Source organism: Cnephaeus nilssonii, assembly GCF_951640355.1.
Source record: "Cnephaeus nilssonii genome assembly, chromosome: 2".
Taxonomy (NCBI): domain Eukaryota; kingdom Metazoa; phylum Chordata; class Mammalia; order Chiroptera; family Vespertilionidae; genus Cnephaeus; species Cnephaeus nilssonii.
The window spans coordinates 89,101,508-89,125,584 of record NC_137073.1 but is presented as its reverse complement, the minus strand read 5'-3'; positions in this window follow the sequence as shown (position 1 = coordinate 89,125,584).

Here is a 24,077-nt window from a genome sequence, read left to right as displayed (position 1 = left end):
ACTCCTTTATTAAAAGAAAGGAACTCTGAATTTTAATGAGTTAAACATCCAACTTAAAAAGTTAGGGAAAAAATTTAAAAAGTGAATCACTGAATAGACCCAAATAAAACAAATGTAAAGAGATAATAAAGAGGAGAGCAGAAATCAATTAAATAAATATTTAATAGAGAAGATAGAGCCAACAGTTGAATTTTAAAAGGTTAATAAAATAAATAAGATCTAATAAAACTGATGAACAGAATAAAAGAGAAGGTAAAATAAGCAATATTAAGAGTGAAAGTGGACATACCTACAGCTACAACACATTAAAATAAAGCATAAACAACTTTACACCAATGATATTGAAAATTTAAACAAAATGGAAAATTTCTAGGAAAACATATCTTGGCAAAACTGAATCCAGAGAAAAGTCTGACTAGCATTAAATGACCAAATAAATTGAAGTAGTAGTTAAAAATCTTCCTGCAGAGAGAGTATCAGGTTACCATGTATTACCAAGCTTTTAATCTTACATGAACTCTCCCAGAGCATAGGAAGAAAAAAATATCCGTCAACTATTCTGTGAGACCAGTATACCCTGATACTGAAGATGAAACAGGAACAGTAAGCGTGCACACACACATACACACTCACACACACACAAAGGGGGGGGGGGGGAATTATAGGCCAAACTCACTCCTAAACCCTATTTCAATATGTTTTAAGTAAAATATTAGCAAACTGAATCCAGAAGTATATTAAAAAATAATAATCCATATGTATATAGGGCACTTACTGCAGGAATTGAAGTAGGGTTTAATATCAGAAAGTCTATAAATGTTATTCACATCATTAATAGATTAAAGGGGAAAAAAAGCAAATGATTTTTCTCAATAATTCCCTATGCTGTATTTTACATCCCTGTGAATATTTTGTAACTACCAATTTGTTCATTTTAATCCCTTTACCTTTTTCACCCAGTCTCCCAATCCCCTGGCCCTCTGGCAACAAATCCAAAATGCAAACAGCAGCATCTAAAATAATAAATATAACTCACATGTACTATGTACAACAGATACCACTGTTAAAAACACTATCATGTTAAGTCTGATTATCTTGTCCTCTTTCTCTGTCAGTAGCATTTAAATACAGAGCCAATGTTGGGAACGATTCCTCCCGGGGGACTCCACGGTGTTTGGGCAGACTTCTGTGTTCTAGGAGCCAGTGTCTGGGTTCATTTGTCTCACTCCCAGCCTAGACACTGGTGCTTGATGGCAGCATCCACTCCTTATTCACTTTTTAATGTTCAGAACTAGCACAAGGCCTGTTACATATCACATGCTAAACAGTATGCAAAAAGTGAATTACTGAACACATATGAGTGAATACCATTTTAAAATGTCAGTAGTACCAGACTAGAGTTTACCAGGTGTGGCATTCTACTTCAGTACATTTAAGATAAAATGTAGCAATTTCTACCAGACTGAACAGAATTCTATGCTATAAAATATTATTTTCTAAGAGTCACAGCTATCATCTCACAGTTAGAGCCCATAAATATTGCTCATACATCTTCACAGCAAAACTTGATTATTTCTTCAGGACAGGTTCTTCAACTTGAAATCAGAAGAGTCTTGAGGTAACATCCCTCTGCATTTATGATTGATTCAGGAAGCAAATGAACAGTATATAGATACTCACCTGAAACTTAAAAATTAGCATTCATCACTTGTTATGCAGCATTGTCTGTTAACTCGTCTCACAGAAGCCAAGTCATCGTCTTCATTGTTTCAGCTTCTTTGCTATACTTTGTCATACAGGAAAGTTCTGTGGGTTCTGGCCACGAACAGCTCCAGGTTCCTCACTCAAGAGCGAATAAGCTGTCGCTATTCCATAGCCTTTGGATTGCCTTGCACCATACTTCAGGACTAGCTGAGGAGCCATAAGCACAGATTCTGTTACCCAATCCTCCTTGTCTCACCAAAATAAGACTCTTCCTCTGGAACCAAAGGTGTGATTCTGTAAGGCAGCTTTTGGGAGCTGGGGCCAAACTCAGCAGGAAGGACTGGCCAATGACAGCAGAGCACCACTGACATCGGATGAGCCCTCCCCTGACCCAGGCAATTCACACAGTTACTGACTGTCTCATCATGTCATATCCTGAGCAGTAGATTCATCATTCCCATTTCAAATGAGGAGACTGAGACTGAGCCATGTATCTCATTAGCAGTATTTAGATCCAGAATCCTAACTGCAGGACCCCTGGTTATAATTCTTTCTCTTACATGACATGGAGCCCAGTAGGATGCAGAATACCTTCTAGTGAACTTTAGTTTGCTGAATCTTCCTAGCTCTTTATAAAACTTTCCGGTCTGCCATAATTGCTTTCTGTTTAAATAATATCTAATCACCGCTTATTGATTCCTCCCTATGTGCCTGACCTACGATAGTGAGGTGGGAAGCATTGATGAGTGGGGTAATCTACGAGGAAGGAAGAGGGAAATGATATCAAGGTTAGTGAGCAGAAATGAAAGAAGCTAATGAACTAGGAACAAACTGCTTAAGTCAGCTAGATCTTGAGAAGAAAAACAAAAGGGGAGAAAGCATTCATTTCAGCACAAGATTGAGTGTAACCAGAAAAAATTAGGAAAGTAACTAAGTGGACATAAAGATATGAGGCAGAGCTGACCTCTGTGTTTTCCACTACCCAAAGTCCTATTAACAGGACTTATGGCCAGCTTTCTCTTATGAGATATCCCACACTTACGCCAGGTCATGAGTGATGTCATAGGAGAAACAGGAAGCTCCTGTGAGCTGAAGAAGCACCTGCGCACCTCTGGCCTCCTGCTGCTGTGAATGATGATGAAGCTCTGTGTCTGCATGATTAAGTCATGCATTGCAACACCTGCCTCGCTTCTGCCATCCACGCTGGTCTCATGGGTCTGGTGCCCTGGACTTGAAAACGTGGCTACTGATGCTCTGGGGGCTTGTAGGAGCAAAAGCCCTAAAAAGAGGCTGCTGGCATGTTTTCTTTGCCTCTCGGTCATCTCAGCTCAGGGGGCGCGCAGGGAAAGCAGGCCATCCACAACATATTATCTCAGATTAGGTATCAAGATGTCATTCTACAGATAAAGAAGCACAAACAGGAAGAAATAGCAAAGCCAAAAACTGTAGGGTGTGTGCTCATAATAACCAGGTATAATTATAATAACACCTATAATAACAAATATCTTCCCAGTGCTTATTGGAAGCCAGGCCTTGTTCTTAGCGCATTCACGCATGGTTGCACTTTATAAGCTATGAGGTCAGTGTCATTATTATAGTACTTGGAACCATTTCATAGATGGGAAACCTGACTCATAAAGGAATTAAATCACCAGCCAGGGTCACCTGGCTCCAAGAACTTTGCCAGGAGGCAGAAACCTTCAGCCGGGCAGTGAAGGTCGGTGTTTCTATCTTTTTGGGTCAGTCTCAGGCCCACACAGTCTACCCCAAAGGGTCTCCTGGATTCTGTCGTGTGATCATCCCTGCCACAGGCTTCCTGATCCTTCCATCTACAATGATCTTGGGGTTCACCACCCATCCCTAGCACAAGGAATTTTCAATGCAAGAGCACTTGCAAATCTTGCCTTGCACCTTGTTGGCACTATCCTGCTCACTACTGCTATCATGCAATCTTCAGTGGGTCAGGATGAAGGTCACATGCAGATGATGTTCCCTGCCTTCCGCTCCCACCCCAGGCCATTAGCAGCACTCATGGCAGTATTCAAGGGACCTGGAAAGAGCTTTCTTTCCTCTGCTGATGGACCTTTGTCCTCTCTACATCTCTTCTTTTGGTGAAATGTCTGTGGAATTTCATTGAGGAGGGCTCTCACATTTCTTCTTTCAGTTCCTTTTCCAAGAACCTCAACACCTGCAGTGTGGCCACCTAGCCTGGCCTTCTGATGGCCAGTCTTTTATGAGTCTTAGGAAGGTAATCACTGGGGCCAGGCAGAGGGTCCACCTGCTGAGGGGTTCCTCCTGTCTTTGTTCACCCACCCACAGCAGTTAACACCCTCTCTTCCCTCATTGTCTTCTTGAGATGCCATTTTCACAAGATCAATGAGTTTTGCTGAGCACAAACAGTCTAAGCTGCACCAAACAACTATCCTTTGGAGGTCTTTCAACAGCCCACATGTGTGTTCTGAAGTGCTAATCTGTTTTGTTCTTCCCTGTAATGTGCATGTCATCTCCTGTGCACCAAATTGGGAGAAAATAGCAGAGAGAGACAGAGAGGGCTTTAGGTACATACAATCTGGTCAATGCAATCAGGCAATCGTGGTAAGCATATAATCCAGGTAAAAACACTGTGCTCACAGCTTGGAAGAGTCCCCTGTCCCCTCTCCTACCCTTCCATCAAGACAAGCTATTATCATATAGAAAATTGAAAGCCACCATTGGGCAACTATTGGTTTCTTGATTTATTGACTATTGAGCTATCCAGATATGGGGAGCAAGTAGAAAAATAAACATCTGAGAATTAGCAGGAAACCCTTTCAGTATGAACAGAAAGGACGACTAAGTGGGCCAACAACATGGGAAGACAGAGTGGGGCTAGGGAATCCTCTTTGAGCAGCAGAATCTAGAAATAGGCTGACTCATGGCAGGGACTGTACAATGTGTCATGCAGATTCTGTTCTCTGTGCTGATCCCTCAAGCTCTGATACCTTTGAGGAAAAAAGTATCAGAAACTCTGGGAAGGGTCATATAGATCCCATGCCCCAATTTTTCCAATGGAGTACAAGCTCATACCATCATCCACAGAAATTATAATTAACAAGGCTGCAGGTCCTGCTGATGGAAACCATGCAGAACTCTGTGCCTGGTGAGTCGGCTGATACAAGGATCTTTTCTTCTCATTTTATGCCACCTCTAGAGGTGACGGTGCCTAATTATGGAAGACTTTCTCCAGTTAGGTGCCATGCTGAGTGCCTGATACATATTGTTGTGTACACATCTCCTGGAGACCCAAACCCAGACAGGCATGGCTCACAAGGGCTGCAGCGAGGGAGGGTTTTGAATTGGACCTGAGTGATTCTAAAATCCAAATAAACTTCCAGACTGTCTTCAGAGTGATGGGAGAAGGGCACTCTGATTAAGCTGTTATCTTCCTCTGAGATTTCTTCCTCCATCGTAAGCTTTGTTCTCTGTCCAAGTTTCTGCATTGACTTTGATCATTTGCACCTTATATTCTGACTCTTGAGTCAACTCCCTGTTTTTATAATTAGGTCTCAAGACTATACCATCCCTCTCCAGGGTTATATTTCCACTAAATTACTAAGGTTAGGTCTCCTTGTGAGTGCAGTGTTCCGTGCTTATCAACGTTATTTCTCCCTGAGGAAGGACTTCATGGTTATCCTGTGATTAGAAGGACATATGTGTTCATTATGAAAAATATAGACAAAGTATAAAGGATATAAAACTCATACACACTCACACATATACTCCCCCATTCGCATACACCAATTCAACCTTTTTCATCTCATGGCACAGATAAATTAATTGCTGAAATGCTGCGGCACACCAAAAGATATGTTTTTTGCCAATCTGAAAAAAAAGTAGGTATAATTTTGATTGATTTAAAAATAATAATAGAAGTAATTACCTACCCTTTTTGCTCCAAAGTGACTTTTTAAATAATCAGGTCTCTATACTTTTATATAAAGATCTCTGGTACCAAAAGTTAACCAATGTGATATGATCAATAAGATGCAACTCTTTTATATGACCTATATATTTATGGTTGAAGATAGGACATTCACACTGGACAGCTATTGTGTTGACTGTTGTCCTTTTTTTATTTAACAATTTAAGGGGAAAGAGGTCAATGTACCTGACTTAATAGTCAGGCATCACATGTTTTAAAAGTTCTTGTGTGCCACACCAGTTGAAAATCGCTGGCATACAACAACTCATACATAGTAAATCCCCGCCCCACACACACAGAGGCATGCCCACTTAGATATACATATGTACTTACACACATGTACACAATACATTCAGATATAATTTCATCCACAGTGACACACACACTACACATTCAAACATATTTATATAAGGGATCATGCCATACTCTTGTTTGCATGTTGGTCTTTTACCCATTATTATCTAACAAAATATTCCCAAGTCAGAAATATATATAAATAGGCACCCTTATTATTAATGGCACAGTATCTTATTTTATGGATATACCACAGTTTATTTGTTGAATGTGTTACTTGGGGATAAAATGTGTTTATTTAATATTGACTTTTATAAACAAAAGCTCAATGTGCACCTTTGCAATGTGAACTAATATTTTCACTAGGGAAATTCTAATGAGAATAATTAGACCTGTGGAAAACAACATTTTTATTTATGTATATCACCAAAATGGTACAAGTTAGATTTCCTGAGTATTGTATAAGATTGCCTCTTTTTCACATGTTCATCAGTAATGGGTATAAACCTTCCCATTACCAAGCTAGAGGTGGAGAAAAGTGGGATTCCATTGCTGTTTAAATTTGTGTGTGCTTAATAAATATCAAGGTGAAGTATTTTTCTCTTTGCCCTTTGGACATTAGGATTTCAACTTCTCCAAAAAGGCCATTTTTAAACATTGCCTCTTTTTTGTCTTTTTGTAGCTAAACATGTGTTCATGAGTTCTAAAATTCTTTCAATAAGAATAATGCTAACCCTATTCCTCTGATATAGTGATAGATTGCAAACACTTCCCCTGGCTTTTCATTTATTCACCAATGTGTTTATGGAGAAGCTTCTGCTTCTAGTCTAGATGGAATAGCATGGGCTGAACTTACACTCTATCCTGAGGAGAAAAGACTGACACGATCTATATATTAAACAATGGTTTTCAAAACCCTGGACACGAGACAACAAAGGGCAGAGATATCTACTAATAAGAGACAGAAAGCGAATGCGGTGAGCCCTGTGATGGCTCAGCTTAATGTCTGGACCAGGCACAGAGGACACACAAGCAGAGCTCCAGCTGAGGACAGACTCTGAGCTCAAGGAGTTCAGGTGTTCATGGGGCAGAGTTCATGCCAAAGAGGAGAGAATGCAGCAATCTGCAGATGGTCTGCTCAGTCATTTGAATAGTGATTCCACATGTGTGTGAGGAAACTTCCAGAAAGAAGTGGTAAAAGATCCAATAGGATTGGAGGTTACAGCACCCAGTTCTCCCACAGGCTGGACAGAGCGCCCGCTCCCACCAACCACAGTGGAAAATCTCATCATTCACAGAATAACCATTAGAGTACTAAGAAAGATCATGGCCAACACCCGGGGGAAATTAACTCTAGACCAGTGTTATTCTGAACCCACCCAGGTAAGCTTACAAGCAAGTTCTGAAAGGACCTCACTCTCTCTATCTACTCTGCCTCCAAGAACACAGCTCAAGGGTACTTATAGAAATACAAAAATATTCATCCTAAGGTAAAATTCACATAAAAACCCACCTCTGCAAAGAAGTCAGAAAAGACAAATCATAATGAAAAGTCAATTGATCAAAAATGGCTCAGAAATAGAATTAGCAGATGCGGATACAGTCAAAATAGTTGTGTGACTGGAGACCACATGTTCAAGAACCTGCAAAAATGATAAGCATGTTGAGTAGAGGCATGGGAGTTATAAAAAACACCAAATCAAACTTCTAAAGATCAGAGTACTATATAAGCAATACAGGGTGGCATTAACAAAAGATTAGATATTGCAGAAGAAAACAAAAACTAAAGAATCTAAAGTCAGGAAAACAATTAAAAATGAAACCCAATTAGAAATGGAGAATTTTTTTAATGAATAAAGGGGCAACTTTAATTAGCCAAATACCTAACTGGTATCCAAAGGAAAGGAGAGCCATGTGTGTCTCAGAGGGTGGGGGGTTTCCAAGGGAGGAACAGAAAAAATTACTCAAAGTACTAACAGCCAACATTTTCACAAATTTGATGAAAACTGCAAATCCAAAGATTTAAGAACCAAATCTTAAAAGCAGCTGGAGAGAAAAGGTACGTTAAGAACAGAGAGGGGACAAGAAAAAATTTCCTCTCAAAACCAGTAGAAACTAGAAACACAGGAGAGAAACACCTTTAAAGTACTTAAAAAACTGTCAACTTATAAATCTTTACTCCCTAAAAATACCTTTCAAAAATTACAGAGAAATAAGGATTTTTTTTTTAGATGAACAAAACCAGAAAGAATTGGTCACCAGAAAACTCGCACTGCAAGCAAAGCTACAGATGTACTTCAAGCAAAGAAAAAATGGTGCCAGTTGGAGGTCTAGGCCCACACAGAGGCATGGGGAATGCCAAGAATGGCAATTCCATTGGTAAATGTAAAGGGTTTTTATATTTATTAGCTACACCTCTCAAAAAGGTAACTGACTATTTAAAGTAGAAATAACTATAATGTACTGTGGGGTTTATAACATTAGTAGAAATGAAATACAAGTATATGCAACAATAGTCCGGATTCCAGGAGGAATGGAAGTATACTGTTGTCAGGCCACATGATGTTACTTGAAGGTAAAATGTAGATAAGTTATTTCCCTTTCTTTCTAGACTTATTTTGAATAATCCAATATTTTATTATGTTTTCCTCTATTGTCCTGTTATTTCCATATTCCTTTATTATTCTTTTACAAGCAACCCAAAGATTGAAATTTGCATCCCTGACATAAAATTTAATTCAAATTATTATGTTTACTACTTCTATGATAGTGCTAAGCATTTAGAGTGCCTTTGAGTGTTATTGCTGTCATATATTTAAATTACACATACATTTTAAATCCACTGGATAGTATTATTTATGTTTTATACCATCAATATTAATTTATACTCACGTGATTCACACTTTCCTTCTGCCTGCATTTCTTTCCTCCTGGCTTCTATCTAAGAGGAGTATCCTTCACTGTGAAGAATTCGCCCTTTAGAGTTCCTTTTAGTAAAGATCTGCTGGTAATTATTTCTCTTCGTTTTGTGTGTCTGAACATATGTTTATTTTGCCTCATTTTTTGAAGGGTGTGATCACTCTGCAGATAATTCTAGGGTAGCCATTATTTTCTTTCAGCATTTTAAAGACGCAGATGTAATTCCATTGTCTCCTGGTTCCTGTTCCTGCTGAAAGTCAGCTTTTAGTTTTACTGTTGCTCCTTTGAAGTGTTTTTTATTGTTCCCCTCTTGCTGCCTCTTGGATCCTGTCTTTTATTTTTTATTTTTTTGACTATGATATATCAAGATGTTTGTCTATTTTATTTATCTTGCTTTGTGATTTATTTTGTTTTTGTACAGATTCTTAAATCTGTGGGTGGATGCCTTCTTTCAGTTTTAGAACAACTAATGCTTCTGCCTCATTTCTAAAAGCCTCTCTGGAATCTGAATTATATGTTTGACAAACATTTTTATATTTTGTAGTTCTTGTGTGCTCTTTTCTCTGTTTTCTAAAGCTTCTTCCTTTCTCTCAATTATTTTAAAATATATGTTGCTGTTTCTAGACCAACAAGAACAGTTGAATGTAGAAATGCATACAGAGTTTGGGTGTCTTAATTCAAACACACACTCTTCCATTGGTATCTATATTAATAATAGAGGAATATACAAATTGTCCAGGATGCCATCACGTAACAACCAATCAGGATGGGGGCGGGGCCATAGCAGAGAGCTCTCAGCACACCTGCACCGGGGGTCCGAAGGGTACGGAGAGGGAGGGAGAGCAGATGGGCAGTTAGGGGAATCAGACCAGGAGGGGAGAGAAGATAGGCAGTTAGGAGGATCAGGCCAGGAGGGGAGAACAGTTAGGGGGATCAAGCCAGCAGGGGAGAGCAGTTAGGCAGTTAGGGGGATCAGGCCAGGAGGGGAGAGCAGTTAGGAGGATCAGGCCTGCAGGGGAGAGCAATTAGGACCATCAGGCTGGCAGGGGAGCAGTTAGGGGCATCAGGCAGGTAGGCAGGTGAGCGGTTAGAAGCCAGTGGTTCTGGATTGCGAGAGGGATCACAAATTGGATAGGGTGCAGGCTGGGCTGAGGGACCTCCTCCCCTCCCCCCGCTTGGTGCACGAATTTCATGCACTGGGCCTCTAGTAGTTACATAAAGCTCCCTCTCTTTTTTTGCTGGGGAAGGCTTTGGTGTAGCTTATGATCTTGTGCTTCTCTTCTGTATCTGTTAGTTCTTGCTTCACCTCTTGCTAACTCTTCTCCTTCATCACTAGATTGCCATTCCCAGTCACCCCACTCCTCTTCAGGAATGGTTTCCATCATTTCCCCACCTGATGGGCTTTCCTCTTCACTTTTCTGCACACTTCTACTTGGTTGCTTCAGCATGGGCTTAGGGGTTCATGTTCTAAACCTGGCTATTTATTTGAAGTTTATAGCATTTCTACCTCTTCATTATACTATAGGGGTGCATTATAAATAGCATTATTCACTTTTCTTGCGCAGTTGTGTGTTTTTTATTTGAAAGTGTGTTAAGAGCTGTGGATTTTGCTCTGACTGGTTTGGCTCAGTGGATAGAGTGTCGGCCTGCGGACTGAAGGGTCCAGGGTTCGATTCCAGTCAAGGGCATGTACCTTGGTTGTGGGCACATCCCCAGTGGGGGGGGTGTGCAGGAGGCAGCTGATCGATGTTTCCCTCACATTGATGTTTCTGACTCTCTATCGCTCTCCCTTCCTCTCTGTAAAAAATCAATAAAAATTTTTTTTTTTAAAAAAAGAGCTGTGGATTTCAATGGCACCAACATTCTATGGGCTCTTTTCTACCATATACTCAAGGTGACTATTGGGAGTTATCTCAAATAGAAGGATCCACACTTATTTCTGTGCAAATCTTTTGTTCATAATGTATTGCCATTTTCATTGTTCTGATTAATATTATGTCTTTGATCACAAGAGAACATTTATTTTATTTCCTCAAGACTCTCTGGTCAAGGGCAAGTCAATGTCCACAATACCTCTTTCTTGTGTATCCTTTTCTCACATGCAACTTTCTTTTTATAATCCATGGCTCATGCTCTGATATGCATTCTAATCTCAATGTGCTGAACAGCTTGTATAAATACTAAATTTTGGACTGTATCTCCAGAGATTCTGATTCAGGGAGGCTCTTGAAGGGTGAGAATGTCTAAATTTTGAATTGGTATCCCACATGATTCTGATGAAAACAGCCCTGGGACCACTCATGCAAAAACACTGACATTGACCTACCTCATCAGTAAATGAAGATGCCATCTCTATGAGATTTGTGCCAGGACTGTCTGGATAATCTTATGGCATCAGGAAGTAGGCAGGAAGGTTGAGAGCACCAAACAGGATCTAGTGTTTAGTAGCAGAACTTTGCGGACTCCCAAGTTCTTAAAGAACACAGACAGGTGCTTTATAAATACCATCTCTTTTTCAAAGATCAGAATCCATGGTTCAGAGTCACTCAACCAGAACTCAGGTATAATGATGATTACATAGGAGTCAAATTTCCAGATCAGAGATTGGGGATTAGAACAGAATCAGTACCTCATAAAACTCTCCTGATTAGAAGAATTGGTCCTGAAGTCAAGGACATCCTTTAACCCCTGGTCAGAAGAGACCCACTCTGTAGCTACAGACAAAGGGATGCAGCCAGAAGGGAACAATAAAAAGCACTGTTATCTTCAAAAGGAGCAATGGCAAAACTAAAATGAATGTTTTCTCTTCATTTTAACCCATTTTCTTTGCAAAATGCAGACCCCTTTCATAACCTCCAGAGATTGCTATTAAGTTCCAAAAAAAGTAATGTCTAAAATTGTTCACATGGATGTAGGAAGTTCCAGAAGAAAGAAAATAGACCTGTGGTCCTGGAAGGAACCCTTGTGAGTAAAAAACATTTTTCTTTGGAGAATGTGCCTTCCTTTCTTACTCCACAAAAATAAGATCTGTGTTGGTTAAGCAAGTATTTTAGCCTCCCAAGCTCCTTGTTCTTGAACATGAGCCCATGATTACTAAAGCTGTACACTCCCCACATTCCCACTAGTGAACACATTAATTTAACTCATCCATTGGAGATTACAAAGCTTCGTATGAGATCAGGGTCTTTACAACCAGGTATGGGAAGGATTGGCTTAGTAATTCTGGGATGGTTAATAAAACCAGGAACCTTAAAAGGCAAAGCTAGAACAACATAGACTGATGAACAAGAACAGACCCAGAAACAAGGAGGAATGGATCAGATTGTCGGGCGTCAGAGGGAGGGAAAGGGAGGGTGGGGATATAGGGGAGAGATCAACCAAAGGACTTGTGTGCATGCATATGAGCCTAACTAGTGGTTAAGGACAACATGGGGGTGGGGGCATGCGTGGGGAAGGGTGTGGGTTGGGAATGGGGGGATGAGGACAAATATGTGATACCTTAATTAATAAAGAAATTTTTAAAAAGGCAAAGCTACTATCAGGAAAAAATTACAAACAGTATCTTCATTAGCAATTGATGAAAACCTCTCAAGCATTTTTCGTTAATGTTTAATGTAAAGTGTGCTTGTCAAGTATGCTTTTAGAAGGAGATCAAGGAACTATTGTCCACATTATTTAAACAAGCTTGTGAAACAGCACATGTAACTCTGTTTATTCATTCATTTTACCAAGAAATTAAATTTTACATACCTCTTAGATTATAGGAACAGTTTTCTTGTTAGAAATGAAGTTTCTTCAGATCCAGGGGCAATTCTGATTTAACTCAATTGAACTTTTATTACCTTACAATGTCACCTTTGGTCTTTCCCTTGCTTCTGCAAGAAATCATTATTTCTCTCAGGGATTTAATTCACTTTCTTTACAAAAGAATTTTTCTTGAGAAAAACAGGTCAGAAGCCTTGATCGCTGGGAAAATCTAAACTTTACTTAATTGCACCACAGCTATTGTTGCAGCTTGATGATAGAATCAAGAGAAGCAGTTAGTTATTTATAATGTAAAAATCTCAACACACTCTGAATACTTTAATGACTTGCTCCTCCCAGTGGCATTCTAAAGCTGTATTTTCTTTTGGATCCTTCATATACAGATAAGGACAATGTAACCAGAGAGGATGAGAAACTTGACCTCCCATCCAATGACCTGCATTTATAGTCCTTGCTCTTTACATTAACCTCCTCACATCACTAGTTCTTGGAGGATATACTGTAGCAGCTCTGAACATTGTCACTGTTCAAGATCAATTGGGCCCAAATTAGTCCCAATTTCAACTCTAAAGATCTGACAGCAAGCACTATTTGTATGTGGTTAACTAGTAATTTTTGTGATGCAGCCTTTGTTACTATTCAGGGTGCTATAATTAATACCATTCTGGTATATCAGTTTTAACGCATATTTCACTACAAGCAAAAGTTGGCAGCCGTATTAGGGGTATAAAAATAAGCAAAGGGATACACTATTTTTAGACTTCCAAGATTTTTTGAATTAAAGGTGATTATGCAAAATGTATGGCAGCAGTCAGGACTACCAGATCATAATATGCTCAAGGAGATGCAATCCACATACTTGAACCCACTGGGAGGCCAAAACAAGGGGAAATAACCCAGAAAAACAGCCCCTAGAGTAGATTCATCTACTAAGGACACACTTTCAGAGACCCTCAGGATAACCCTGGTGGAGGTCCCTGTGAGACCATTATTACCCAAAGATGTAGGGTACATAGTGGAAGCGAGCTTGTGCATTAATTAATGAATAATTGTCCATTTTATTTGTGGGTTTTTTTTTTAGATTGGAACACAGAAGAGTTAAATGCATTATCAAGGTCACATAGGATGTGATAGGTTGTGGTGGAAAAACTTAAGCAATACCTGACACAGGGTAGACACTTGATGAATATTGATAGAATGACTGAACAGAAAAGTCTCAGGGGTCCTCAAACTTTTTAAACAGGGGGCCAGTTCACTGTCCCTCAGACCATTTGGGGGCCGGACTATAGTTTAAAAAAAAACTATGAACAAATTCCTATGCACACTGCACATATCTTATTTTGAAGTAAAAAAACAAAATGGCTAAAACACCCGCATGTGGCCCGCGGGCCGTAGTTTGAGGACGCCTGCAAAAGTCTAGAAAGACTGACTGGGTCTTTGATATTCTCTGGAATGAGGAAAAGGTCAGCTTCTGATGGATTACTCTGAGATTAAGGTAAATTCTAAGGACAGTCCAGGTTAGTCCAGATACTCTTTTGGAGGGGACCCAAATGTAGGCACAACATAAAGTCAGTATCTGCCTCCTTGGATTTTATCCAGCATCTATTCCTATTCCTACAAATGAGACAAAACTAAATCCAAGTGAGGAGAGAGAAAGAAAGAGAGAGAGAGAGAGAGAGAGAGAGAGAGAGAGAGAGAGAGAGAGAGAGAGAATAGACATTCATCTTGTCCTTAGCATCACTTTGACCAGTAGCCTGCATGCAACGTTGCTCATATGGCTGCCTGTCATTCTTAGCTGGCCTCTATGCCATAAAAACGCAGTAAAAATGAGAGACTAGGGCATTTTCATTTATTAAACCTAAGCATTATTAAGAAGAAAGTATTTCTTTGTATGAAAAAACAAACAAACAAAAATATGTCTAACCTAAAGAACAGCTAAGCTTCATGTTTCTCTTGGCCAGATGGATCATGTAGCATCTGTGGTTAATTCTGCCAGGAAACATCACCCTTCCATCTGGATAAAGCTTAATTATTACTAAATCTAGTTACACAATGATATAAAGACAAGGAAGAAAGAAAGGGAATAGATTATATCAAACATTTATTTTTTTTTTCAATAATGATATGGTGATGTGGGCAAATAAATCTAGATTAAACCCAGAAGGGTTAAGTGGAAAAGAGTCTTAAAATTAAATACAAAATTATTTCTTCTTTCAAAGAACAGCATGTTACCTTTGAAACAGGTGATACATTTGGTTGAAATTTAACATCTTCCATGCATCTTCAGATTTCATAAGGCTATTTCCTAAAATGCATACTAAAATATATTTATTTAAAATACATGCAAAAGTGTTATCTTTTTGTCTTTCCCTTAATTCAAGAATAAGTTCCAAAACTTCTAAGACATGCCTATCCTTGGAATGAGTTTTCTTCACACACACACACACACACACACACATCATTGACTACATCTAATAAGCCTTGGTAGTATTGCCATTTTGGGTTGGAAAATTCTCTGTTATGGAGGCCTTTCTAGGACATTTTTCAGCACTCATGTTCTCTACCCACTAGATGCCAGTAGTATCCTCCAGTTGTGTCCAGCAAAAATATCTCCGGACATTGCTAAATGTCTCCAGGTGGCAAGATCTACCTTGGTTGAGATCACTTGCTCTAAGTCAATGTCCATAATAACAAATTGTCATAAAACTCTCACTCTGCTCCTGAGAAAACTGAAGGCCCAGGGAGGCCTGGCTGTGTCCCATGTACCTAGCGGGTGGCAGAGGGAGGTCTCACTGAGCCCATTATTTAATCTTCTGGCCCATGGCATCTATATTATTATATTACCATATTATATTATATATGACATATTATATAATATTATCATACTACATTATATTATACTATATTGTTAGGAGAGTGATTTGGGCTAGGGTTCCTCACCTGTTTCTCTTCTTTCTTTCTAGTCTCAAAAATCAAGTTCCAAAAGTCAACATTTTAGGAGAAAATTTTTTCTAGCATATTTGAATTAATATGATCTGCACCTACATTTACAAAGTGTCCAAAACTGTGACTCAGGCGCCAGTATTAGGGCTGCATGTTTATTTATAACTAGTGGCCTGGTGCACAAATTCATGCACATTGAAAGGAAATTAATGAGAAGAAATAGTTTAATATCGCTATTTGTTCTTTCTCTATAATAGAAGTGTCAACCAAATTCATGATCAACAATGACAGATCAAAACACACGCGTGCGATTGGCACCAGTGAGAGCTTTATATGTATCATGCATGTGCAAGTCAACTTAGCCTTTTATAAATATAGAATAAATTTGCTTAATTAGACCTGCTTTCTGATTTAGCTAAACTTTTTCCAGCCCAGTGAAGCACCCCAACTTCTCTTTCAGGTAATTGTCAGCAACACAGCAGTAAATATGAACACAGAGCAGATTATTATTGTAGATCATGCAGGGAGAACAAAGGCTAAAATATTTAACTGCAGCAGTGTTTGACTATACTCTGCACAGTGAGAAAACCTGAAGTCATTTTCAAGGTCCACCACTTCTTACTTCTTTTCATTCGGGTCAAGTTTCTAAATTTTCTAAATCTCCATTTTCCAGCTAATGAAAAGAAAATAGGATTCCACCAAGTCTCCTATCTACCTACTCCAGGACTTCTGTGAGGATCAAATGAGATGAGGCATGGGAAAACACTTCACAGACATTTAGTTAAAGTGTGAAATGTTTCCACCTGGCTATAAAGCAAGTCATGTTCCTGAGCTGAAGAAACTGCAAGGAAGCTGGTCGCCAGGGAGAGGAAGCTGGGTGTTGCTATGTGACATCATTACCCAGACAGTCGGACACTTAGCATATTAGCCTTTTATATAGATAGATGTTGCTGTGTATCCCCACAACAATGTGTGCATGTTGTTATCCCAGATGGCAAACAAAATGAAGATCAGAAAGGGGGAAACTTACCCAAGTAGCACTAATCACAGCAGTCAGAGCAAGAATCTGAGGCCCTTCTCTGACTTCTGAACCAGCCTTTCCCTGAACATTATGACACTAAGTTCCATGAGCTCTTCCAGGCCCTTCACACATGGTCACAGCTGGTGAATCTGAAACATGGGCACTTCAGCTTCAGAGCCCCATTGAGAGCTTAAATTTTCTGTGCATCAATCTCTATGCCTTGCTTTTAGCTCAAACTTCTATTGTCTCTGAAAAGGTGGATTTGATGTAGTCTGCCCTTTCCTCAATAATCACTCCTCATCAGAAGATTTTTAAACGGTCACTGAAGGAGGATTCCTCAAAGGCCTTGGACAGGAAAACCCAGTGGAAGCTGAAGCGCCCATGTTTCAGATTCACCAGTCAAAGCCAAGCTAGCAGAAGCACCACCCCATCCCTGTGGCTCTGCAGGGAGAGCAGGGTAGAGGGGTCATGAACTCAGAGGCCCATATTTGCAGCTGAGACTCTAGGTCCCCAGGAAGACCCATGAAAGAAGGCCTTTTCCTTCTGCTTCTAGTCTACAGCCATCCCTCTCTCTAGGTTCATTTTGTCAGCAGCTTTAAACAATAAGAAAACAATGATGTTTTTCTACCTCTCTCACAAGAGGCACTGAGCAGGCTCCTCATGGTGGAAAATAAACTCCCACATAAAAGCATAACCTGTTTCCTAGGGTGGGTGCAGGACTCGTTTTAACGGTGTGTGCACACTGCAGAGAAAATTAAGAGCAAAGCAGCAGGGCTCCCAGAGCAAGGTCTCAAAGAGCTTGCCTCCCACCTCCCTGGAAGGTGGGAAGGCCCTGCTAATGCCAGTGGTGGTGGGAGGGGCATGTATATTCCCGACCATTGCAGGGCCTTTAAGCTCTACTTTAACTCTCTCTCTCTCTCTCTCTCTCTCACACACACACACACACACACACACACACACACAAACACACACACACACTTCTAGATACTATATTATATTACATCATACATGCCCTGCCCCTTGCCTTTCTATGCGGAACTTATGAGCAAAGAATAGAATATAGTTAGAGCTATCAGTACCAAGTCACAAGGGACTAATAATAATGAAGCCAAGGCCCAATGTAAGTGGCAGCCTTATGGATGTTCAGAAACAAAAAGAAAGGCCCAGACCCACAGCCTCTGCTGTGAGCGGGCTGAGAGGGGAGTGGTAACAAACCGATCATAAGCAGAGCTTCCCATGATGCCCACCCTCCCTGAGGAATACCAGATACAAGCTGAAGCTCTGCGTCCCCAAAGACAGGGTGATCCAGGTGGCAGGAACTGCTAACAGGGACTTTATCTCCAGTGGATGCTTCTAATAGTCGTTTCATTACCACTTTTAATTTCTGTGATGAGGAATAAAAATTTCTCTTGTTAGATGTCTGCATAAACCAGAAGGGAGAGAGAAGTCAGGTCTAGAACCAAGTGCCCTGAGTGTCCAAACAGGTGTCACTGTTCCAAAAATTCTGCACAGAACCTAAATCTAAGGTTCAAATGAGAAGGTTGGGGTGATTTCTTTATATTCTTTTAAGCCAGTCGCTGAAGTGTCAGGGTGTGCACCCTTCCTTCATTGATGGGTTTACTTGGGTATAATGACAAAGGCAGGTGGCAGAGATGGGCAGGAGGACCACAGGATGGGAGTTTAAAAATGTAGCATGACAAAATCATGTCATAAAAAATATCTAGACTTAATTTAGGAAAAGAGTCCATTTATACACACATTTCCAAACTACCTTTATTTTTAGATTTTCTTCACTGTGAAGTGAAACAACTTGTGTCCCCTGAGCATTATTAAATACAGCCTGGGAAACTAAGGAAGTCATTGTGACCCTAACTTGGTGAGGAAAGAAACTCCCCTGGCAATGCCCCTCGAGGCATGCTCAGCACTCAATGGCACTTGCTGTGAGGACAGAGAAACTCAAAATGAGGATAACTTAGATAGCCATGAGAAAGCGCTGGGAGACCTTTGATGTGAGACAGGTTAAAGAAAAATATGTGTGACATTCCTGCCCTCCCTCTAAGTGGATTAGGGCTCTGTGTTATCCTTGTCATCTACACCTGGCACATCCTACTTTGAGCTCTAAAGCTTTTCTGTCACTCTTGTTTGTTCCATTGCACATCACGCCCTCTGAAGTCCCAGCCCTCAGTGCTGCTCAGCAACCTTTTATCTACCAGATCCCGAGTTTCTAGAACATTTTCTCCATTGGCTGCTGTATACCTTACTTTCTTTATCAACCCAACCCCCATCCAATAGCCTCATTCTCAAACAGCCTTAATTTATCTTTCTCAGGAACGCGGGTAGGAATTCTCTTTATTGTCCTCACTTGTAAACTTATTTTTGTTCTCTCCTTCCTTCATATTCCCCCTTTTTTTCTCTAAGTCGAGTTCATCTTTCTGGGACTTGATCCAACCAATTAGTCTCTCTCTCTCTCGGTATTTTCATCCTCTCTCTCCTAGTACAGAATTGGCTTCTTTACTTTGTAAAGATGCTCAAGTCTTCACATTTTTTAAATCAAAACATGTGCTCTCATCTTTGCCATAGATCTTGAGTTTTGTCAGAAGTAATATTATCACCAATTGAAAAACCTTCCCTCAACCAAATCCCCCAGTTGAGTCTCATCTTTATCTTTACATTTTTTACAAGAATGCTGGATCAGTCAGTCAGGGTCCAGTTGAGAAAACAGAAATGATGTCACCCATCATAACAGAGGTAACTAAACACAGAAAACTGATTAGGTTTTGGGGGGCTAAGAAGGCAAAAGGTGGACACAGAAGTGGGAACTGCAGGATCAGCCAACACCCCCAGCGCTGGATACGAAAGAAAGAGTTCGGCCTTGTTAGATCATACTCTTCCTGGCACTGTAGAACCTTGGGAGGGGACCCACAGAGCTCAGATAATGGAAAAACCTGGAGACTGGGACCAGCAGCATGTCAGAGTGTGGGTCATTGATGAGAAGATTAGATTAGGAAACAAGCAAAAAGGGAACAAGTCCCTTCTTCCCCTCCAGCCCTCTAATCTGCTTCTTGTCCTTTGAGCAGAGCCCAGGAGGGAGCATGTGACACAGGAGAAACATGGTTTGCAGATACTGGGGGAGTTTGGAAGCTGAAGACAATGGCTTGATCACAATCCAATCATAGGCTACTATTCAGCATTTATACATACCCTTCTTCCTTTGTGTGAACTTGGGTACACAAATAACTTTATATCATCACCTGACAAAACAAAATTGCCCATCATTCACACCACACACACATAACACACACACAGGTGCTTTGGTGGGGTGTCAGTCAATTTTAGTGGACGGAAGGCAGGGACTATGAATTCTCTCCCATGCACCCTGGGAACTCTGTGTGCACCTCTAGTGTGGACTTTGACACGGTATTTGTTTTGTCTCCCACAGACCTGCCTCCTGAGAAGTCCAAGGGGCCCTGGGGCAGGGTCTGCTGCTATCTCTGTACCCCAGCGCCTGTCCTGGCTCTGGCCAGCTGTTTCATGTGGCAGATTTCCTTCAGGTGGCATCACCAGCCATCCTGGGCACACCTTCCTTTCATAACAAAGCCAGTAAAAAGGATGCAGGGCCCAGCCAGTGTGGCTCAGTTGGTTGAGCGTTGTTCCATGCACCAGAAGGTCACCGGTTCCATTCCTGGTCAGGGCACATGCCTGGGTTATGGTCTCAATCCCCAGTGGTGGGCATGTAGGAGGCAGCTGATAGATGTTTCTCATTGATGTTTCTATCTCTCTCTCCCTCTCCCTTCCTCTCTCTGAAATCAATAAAAACATTTTTTTTAAATAAAGGAAGGGGTTTAGGCAGCACAGGACTCAGGGCTGTTTCTAAGATTGTATGTTTAGGGCTCAGAGAGCTGATTTGGTGGAAGTGTCCAGAATCTTTGAGATCTGCGCATTAGTCTTTTTGACAACTGGGAAAGTGCCCTTATCTAGCCCTGCTTCCTCTTTCCTTTTCTGCCTTACCATGGAGGTAGGGTAGATCTCCCTTAGCTAGTGCCCCTAGGCCACGGTGAAAACGTGCGGCAAGGCCACACTCCGATGCCGGGTTCCATATTCCAGAGTCCTACCTGCTGCTCCGGCAGCCTGGCTTTTTACTTCCTCTGGCCGCTCCGTGCCCTTGTGCCATGATCTATTCAGCTTCTCTAATCTCCCTGGGTGCTGAGGCTGACAGATGCCTGATGGGGCCTCAGAGTTGAAATGACAATAAAATACATCATTGCCAACCCTGAAAAGACACAAACCCAAGGCCCAGCTTCACCAGTATCTGTAGCCGCATCAGACTGGATGATACAGGGGTTCACACCCCACACCCTCCTCCTCCACAGTGTGTGTGTGTGTGTGTGTGTGTGTGTGTGTGTGTGTGTGTGTGTGAGTTGGTGCATCTGGAACCTCAGGAAAGCCTGATAGGAGGTCTCTGATCTTTGTCATGGGTGCTCTAAGTGATGGTTCTTGGGGCACTGGCCTGCACCACAGCACCGGGCCCATCAACAGTCCCTGTTTTGTCTCCCACAGACCTGCTTGCTTGTGTACCCCATGGAATGTGTGGCTGAGCCCCATGCATTTCCTTTCAGAAAATGCTGACTTTCCACATCCTCCAGGGCCAAGAGTGTTTAATATTTCCGTGCTCTCTGGCTACTTAGGAGAGGACAACAGAAGATGAGGAAATCCTGCACAAAATGTATTCCCAGAGCCCAGGAGAGCTGGCATTTGTCTTGAAATAGAAAACACTGGAATGTCCGGTTTTCATTGTCATCACACAGATTTATATGTGCAAGATCCAGAATTAAATTTCCCCATAAACAGAAAACATAATTCAAAAGGACCACTTAGCCCCTAGGTGGCACTATGGAGCCATTTACATATCTGTTAAACACAGCAGCAAAGAGCAAAAAAGAATGAAAAAGTTCAATGAAAAATTATTTTTATTTTTCAAAAGTGTTGGATAAATATGTAACATGCACAAAATATCTGCCAGTATTGACCACCCACCATGACTCTGAGGAACAAGGTGACATCACAGCTCCCAGAAAAATGAAAAATACAAGCTTGCTGGGGAAATAGCAACCATTTTGATGAGATTATGCCTGAAGGTGCCAATTTAACACAAGCAGTTGCAGAAGGTGAAGTTACTTTTCACACTGAGTAGCTTGACTTTAAATCATATGGTTATTTTCTAAATTAATTTTGCCCATTTTTCAATTTCTAGTGTTCTTATGTATAGACAAAAAGTGAAGTCTCCATTTATAGGTGGGCTTCCTAACAGAAAATCTTTGCAAACAGCTAAGTGATACAGGTTTATATCAATACTAGAGGCCTGGTGCACAAAATTCGTGCATGGGGGGTTGTGTCCCCTGCACCCTCTTCAATCTGGGACCCCTCGAGGGATGTACTACTGCCCGTTTAGGCCCGATCCTGATAGGATCGGGCCTAAACGGGCAGTCAGACATCCCTATCACAATCCAGGACTGCTGGTTCCCAACTGCTCGCCTGCCTGCCTTCCTGATTGCCCCTAACCACTTCTGCCTGCCAGCCTGATCACCCCCTAACCACTCTCCTGCCAGCCTGATTGATGCCTAACTGCTCCCCTGCCACACTGTTTGCCTCTAACTACCCACCCCTGCAGGCCTGGTCACCCCTAACTGCCCTCCCCTGCAGGCTTGGTTCCCCCCAACTGCTCTCCCCTGCAGGCCTGGGTCCCCCGCAACTGCCCTTCCCTGCAGACCCGGTTGCCCCCAACTTCCCTCCTCTGCCGGCCTGGTCACCCCTAACTGCCCTCCCCTGCAGGCTTGATTGTCCCCAACTGCCCTCCCTTGCAGGCCTGGTCCCTCCCAACTGCCCTGCCCTGCTGGCCATCTTGTGGTGGCCATCTTGTGTCCACATGGGGGCAGTTATCTTTGACCACATGGGGGCAGCCATCTTGTGTGTTGGAGTGATAGTCAATTTTCATATTATTCTTTTATTAGGTAGCATTAGATAAGATAGAGGCCTGGTGCATGGGTGGGGGCAGTCTGGTTTGCCCTGAAGGGTGTCCCGGATCAGGGTGGGGGTTCCCTTGGGGTGTGGGGCAGCCTTGGCGAGGGGCCTATGGTGGTTTGCAGGCTGGCCAGGCCTCCCAGGCGACCCAAGCGGAGGCCCTGGTATCTGAGATTTATTTATCTTCTATAATCGAAACTTTGTAGCCTTGAGCGGAGCCAAGCCTCCTGCTTGCTCCATGGCCACAGCCATTTTTGTTGGGATTTATTTATCTTCTATAATTGAAACTTTGTAGCCATAAGTGGAGGCCAAGGCAGGCCAGGGCAGGCGGAAAGCTTGGCTTCCTCCATTGCTGGGGAAACCCAAGCCTCCTGCTCTCTCTGTGGATGCAGCCATCTTGGTTGGGTTAATTTGCATACTCGCTCCTGATTGGCTGGTGGGCATGAACTAGTGGGTGTAGTGGAGGTACGGTCAATTTGCATATTACTCTTTTATTAGACAGGATTGTCAAATGCTTAAAATGGAAAACAGATCATTATAATAATTGTTAAATATTTGACTGCAATTCATGAAGTCAACGAAAAGCTTTTGGAAGTTCATTTTGATGAAGGTGAAAATTATTGTTCATATTCTTGTATATACACTTAAAATTCAACAGTGAACCTCAATTTATTTGTTTTGTGCAATGATTTAAACACAAATTTTGAGGGAGCAAAACATCATGGTGAAAGCAAACTTGAATTGAAATAATGATCTGTGAATCAGGAAGAGGGATCACAGAATACACCAAAACCTCCTGGCACCTTTATCTTAGACCCCCGCCTCCAGAACTGTGAGAAGTAAATGTCTACTGTTTATAAGCCCCCTAGTCTATGGTATTCTGTTTTAGCAGCCCAAATGAACTAAGACAAAGCATATTAATTTTCTATTATTCCTGCATTAAATTAGCACAAATTTAGTGACTTAACATGGATTTATTATCTTACAGTTCTGAGGGTCAGAAGTCTGAGATGGGTCTCCATGGGCTAATAATCAAATTGTCAGAACTTATGTCAGAGTTATGTTCCTTCCTGGATGTTCTAGGGGAGATTGTATTTTTTTGCTTTAAGAAGCCACCTGCATTTCTTGGCTCCCAGGCCCCTTTTCTGTCTTCAGGCCAGTGATGCCCAGTAGAATCTTCCTCACATGACACCACTCCAATGCTGACCCTTCTTCCTGCATCACCAACATTTAAGGACCTTTGTGATAAACATTGGGCCCAGGGTAATCCAGAATAATCTCTCTTGTTTAGGTAAGCTAATTAGCAACCTTAATTCTAGCTGCACTTTAACTCCCCTTTGCCAAGTAACATAACATATTCACCAATTCCACAGATTTGGACATGAACATCTTTGGGGGCCATTCTTCTGCCCACCATATGGACATAGAAGTCAAATAAGGGCTAGCACTGGG